We start from the raw sequence: 5,529 nt of genomic DNA, 5'->3' as shown, positions 1-5,529 counted from the left end.
CGTTAACACAGAAAAATTTAGCCTTAACATGTAGCTACGTATAGTAGCTTATCTTGTGTGCTGATAATTGGTTATATTGCGGTAAAGTAAAAGTGTATTAAACATTAGTATTCTTAAGGTACATTATCAAATGCACTAACAGTAGACCCACCCCCAGCCCCTGACACAAGCGGTTCTTAAGTCTAGACCAGCAATGTTTTGGTACTTAACCCTGCTAAAAAATCCAGCATAAACCAGCATGAATTCCATGCTGGTCCAGGCTGTTTTTTACTGGTTCATGCTGGTATAGTGCTGGTATAATGCTGGTCAGTGCTGGTATAGTGCTGGTATAGTGCTGGTATAGTGCTGGTATAGATGGGTGGCCAGCATAGTCATGGTGTTATCAAGCAAGTGTTATCCAGCTGGTGTAGCTGGTTAACCAGTATGATCTTGCTGGAATGAGCTTTATGGGAACCACCTTTATTTTGCTTGTGTATCTTTCTATGTAACACATTAATATAAGATTAAAACACAATATATTGGAATATATTTAATTAAGTGTGTTATTTCTTTTGCTCCCTCTTTTGAATAAAGAGCAGAAATAGCAAAGCTCAAAAAGCTTTGAATAACAAAGAATAAAAACATTTAAAAATCATTCGTTAGGGATTAAAGTGTCTTCACAAATTAAATATAGTAATATCAACAAATGTTGACTTCCCTGGCTACATGAGGGAAGCAGCATATAAATCATACAGAATGATGGTTTTTGAAAGATAGATATATATAATCCATTTGTCTCAATTAAGAAGTAGTTAAGTTGTTTGTTTGTTTGTTTTTTAGTAAAGCGGTAATGTGAAGAGATATCACCCAGCATCAGCGTTGCTATGCAACCTTTGAAGCAACTAGATTCACGAAGGTAAATGTAGTTCCTGCACTTTCCAAAAATAAATCTTGCATGTTTTCGACAACATTATATATCTTAGTGTTTATCGAAATTAGTATAAGTGCACGTGTTCCAGATCATCATGTTTTTGCTACTGTAATTAGGATTTTTTTTGGGGGCTAAATAAGAAGCTTCCGCTTCTACACGACGAATCTGCTGAACATTGGGAATCAGAATGTTAGCATACGTGAGGTACCTGGATGACGGCTGCACGGCAGTTGTTTCAACTAGCGAAATTAAGGACTTTAACAGGTTTAACTCAGGTTTATTGGGTATGATGGAAGCAAGACTTCTTCAGGGCACAAATACTAATGCTTAAAGGTATGTAACTTAAGCAGTAGCTGTTTTATCGTAACTCGTTCACTGCACAATATAAACAAATGAGTGATATATAGTTGTTTCTTATTTTGTTTCTATAATTAATAATAGAGCAGGAGTTGTCTAAAGGCAAACAACTCCAGGTAGAGCCTCTTAAAAAAACATGGTCATCGCCTCCACATACTATTTGTTACTCGCTAAAAGAGAGAGCAGGAGCTAAGACCGAAAATGTGTGTTGTAAAGGTTATATTGTGTAAAGTTATTTCTGCACAGTGTGATGCAAATGTCATTGTCTAAGAAATATTTTAAAGAAATACATATACATATAGTGTGTGTGTGTGTGTGTGTGTGTGTGTGTATATATAGATATATATATATATATATATATATATATATCTATTTTTATATATATATATATATAGATATATATATATATTTATATTTGTGTGTGTGTGTGTGTGTGCGTGTGTGTGTGTTTGTGTATACAAGAAAGCCATGTAAATGACCGTAATATCCAGAATGTTTTACTTTATTAAAAAGTGAATTGAAATTCTCTAGAAAATAGTCCTGGTCTTTATTTTTACTATGAATATGCACTAAGAAATGTGATATGTAACAAATGGGTTTTGTTGTTGTCTTGCTGGGATTATACTAGCATCCAAAAGACAACATATGCTGACCAGCACACCAGCATCCCAGGCTGTTCGGCTAGGACACCAGCATCCCAGGCTGGTTGGCCAGCACACCAGTAACCAGCACCTAATGCTGGACCAGCATACCACCATACCAAGCTGGTCGAAGCATGCAAAACATACCTTATGCTGGACCAGCAATGCTGGTTCTAAACTAGGCTCTGGCTCCGAACCAGAACTAAACCTGCCTTGGTGGAAAAGGGGCATTAAATATCATAGAAAGCATTTTGAGCTTGTCAGTCCACTGAATCTGGTTTGGAGCGTTCCTTTTTTAATCAGATCTGTTAGGGCAGCAGCTCTAGAAGAAAAATTAGGCCCAAATCATCAAAATGTCATTAGGGTATGCTGAAATGAAATCAGACATTGGAGTTGAATGGAGGGTGGAATCAGGAGAGTGAGTGCTAAGGAGGTGGCTACACCTGAGTGACAGCAGAGATATACTGTACATGGGAGACAAGAGGGTACAGAGACACAAGAACACAGCTAGATCTGAGCTGAACAGAACTGACTAATGTGTATGTGCTTAAGTTGGTGTGTCTCCACTGAGAGAGACCATGATTCAAGAATCACTTAAAAAGCAAAATTAAAGAGAATGAGGGAGAGTCACACTGGTGTAGAAACATGAGGGTTTCAGGATAAATATGATATTCGAGGGCAAAAACAAGCAGGACAGATGAGAAAATGAGAAGAAGCTTTATTCCTTTCAACAAACAAAATTAGACAGGTTTATACATAACAAAAGTCACGTCCAACAAGGTTCCATACAAGAATCAAAACCTTTAGATAATGTAACCAGGTCAGAAACAAGTCAATAATTAAACAAAAAACTATATTCATTCATTCATTTTCTACCACTTATCTGAACTTCTTGGGTCACGGGGAGCCTGTGCCTATCTCAGGCGTCATCGGGCATCAAGGCAGGATACACCCTGGACAGAGTGCCAACCCATCGCAGGGTACACACACACTCTCATTCACTCACACACTACGGACAATTTTCCAGAGATGGCAATCAACCTACCATGCATGTCTTTGGACCGGGGGAGGAAACAGGAGTACCCGGAGGAAACCCCCAAGGCACGGGGAGAACATGCAAACTCCACATACACAAGGCGGAGGCGGGAATCGAACCCCCAACCCTGGGGGTGTGAGGCGAACGTGCTAACCACTAAACCACCATGCAACCAAACTATATAAAAAATCAGCAATGTAAAGCAGAGGCACAAAAAAAAACTAATAAACACAAAACTATACTTATAATGAATGTTGCTAATATTGATGAACACATTTTTGACTGATTAACATTTGTCACTTTACAATTTTACATTCACAACATTTGGCAGATGCACTTATCCTGAGCAATGTACAAAAGTGCTTTGAAGTCTCCAGCAATGAATACATTAACACTCGTTCACTAGGTTACAGACTTAGGATACATCAACTTTAAGGGTTTTTTTTTGTTTGTTTCTTTTTGTTTTTTTAACACAATACAAACAGAGAAAATAATTGTAATTTAAGACTTACTTCTTTGTTTCAAGCAATTATGCTTTTGGTTTTAATGTATTAGGTACAGTAGATAAGAAGTTTAAAAAAATATGAAGCCTCACTATTAATTAAGAAATTAATCTGAAAATGTACATTAAAAGGTGTAACAAAATTAGAGGATTCAAAAAAATATAAAAATAGACTGCAGGAATAAGCAAAATGATTTGTATAATTTTATATGGTGTGCCTTTAAATGCAATGTATGTGAAAGGCTGTCAGAGAGGTGCATCAGCTCACTCAAACCTCTATATGTTCAAGAAACTAAGGGTCATCTGTTCCAGCTGTTCCCTGTTGTAGAGCCTGAGCAGAGAAAGCGTACAGGAAGGGGTTCAAACAACTGTTAATAACAACCAAAGCTGAAGTAACATTGTCTCCAGATTCTGCAGATCTTAACAGACTGTCATTCCCAGTCAATGTAGCAATGATGATCACAATGTTGGAGATTTGAACCGGGATCCAAATAATGAAGGAACACACCACAATTCTGGTCACCACCTTTGTCAATGAGTTACTGCTATAGAAAGCTGAGTTATTAACTCCTCTGTACAGATGAAAGTAGAAATACAATGAGAGATACAATGGTAATTGAGGCCACCAATATGATAATCTCCCAGATTAAGGTAGCCACTCTTTCAACCTTATTCTGATAACTTAGCCTGCACTGAAGTCGTCCTTCTCTGTCATAGCTTGGATTGCGCACTACAAGAGCATAGCATGATAAAACTGCACTTAACATCCACAGCCCACTCAAAAGGATCTTCTTTCCTTTTCTGCCAAGCTTGTTCCATTTCTCAGGATGCAGCACTTGGATGTATCGCTGCATGCTCATCAACACCACACACAGTACGCTGCAGTAAAGGCTTAAGTACAACATGTAAGAGAGAAGTTTACACAAGACCAAGCCAAAGACCCAGCCATGCAGAAGAGCCCAAATCCAAAGTGGCAGAGAAATCAGAGTGAGTAGATCTGATATGGCCAGGCTTAGCATCAGTCTCGGGGTGAAACTGCCTCTCTTCAGCCATCCAGACAGACGCACCATTACAGCAATATTACCAGGAACTCCCAGTATGAAGCAAACTGCCAGCACACTACTGGAAATCAGGTTCTCAGTAGAGACAGGAGCGATAAGCGAGCTGTTGAATGAGGTGAGGTGCTGCATGTTTATAGCGTTTGAGTGACAGGGTGTAGGATCTAAATACTAAAAAAAGCAGAAGTATGGGAGTCTGTGGCTTCTTACGTAGATTAAAAAACAGCATGGTGTCGAAAGATACGTCAGGAAGTTCCGGTGAAAAATGTTCAGCAATATATTTTGCATTTCTTCATACACTCATTTTGACATAATGTAAGTTTTACAAATGTATAGACAGTAAAGAGATGCATGTAGGTGGTTAACTCAGATAACAAAATGTATTTTTAGTCTGAAACTTCAGTAAAGCCAGTTCAGTCAGCTGCATAAAACTACATTGCATAAAATTGTAGGAGTTGAGGTGCTGCATGGTTCTGGTGAAAAAGGTTCAGCAATATATTTTGCATTTCTTCATGCACTCATTTTGACATAATTTAAGCTTTATAAACCTATAAACAGTAAAGAGATGCATGTAGGTGGTTAAGACAGATAACAAAATGTATTTTTTAGTCTGAAAATTCAGTAAAGCCAGTTCTGTCAGGACCACTTTGTCAAATGAGAATTTATTAGATGATAGCATACAGTTAGTGTTGGCGGTATGGTTCTGTTCGGGTAGGAATCAGAGTTTTGTTTTTGCAAATAATAAAAGAATAAATGGATAAATAAATAATTAAATAATTAGAGAGAGGGAGAGAGAGAGAAAATATGTGGAGATTTAAGACGTAAACTGGTACAATGAACACGCCGACTCGCTAGAAAGCGGCTCAATAAATGGGAATTTAAATGGTCGGGTAATATGGATGACGTAACCGGATTGGTGCGGGTCGTGGACCGCTGATTAACAGCTGATGCATGCTTGACGACGTGGCCTGCCAAAACTGACGTGAAGCTTAATTTCAGTCAGCTGCATAAAATTACACTGCAGA

General features: G+C 38.1%; 1 pseudogene; it reads right to left on the bottom strand.

The window, feature by feature from the left end:
- Positions 1 to 3,059: 3,059 nt before the first annotated feature.
- LOC113653395 lies at positions 3,060 to 4,636 on the bottom strand (annotated as a pseudogene).
- Between the last annotated feature and the right edge of the window lie 893 nt (positions 4,637 to 5,529).

The sequence above is a fragment of the Tachysurus fulvidraco genome, chromosome 9, assembly GCF_022655615.1.
Source record: "Tachysurus fulvidraco isolate hzauxx_2018 chromosome 9, HZAU_PFXX_2.0, whole genome shotgun sequence".
Lineage (NCBI taxonomy): Eukaryota > Metazoa > Chordata > Actinopteri > Siluriformes > Bagridae > Tachysurus > Tachysurus fulvidraco.
The sequence above is the reverse complement of the archived record's forward strand: the minus strand, read 5'-3'. Positions and strand labels throughout refer to the sequence as shown.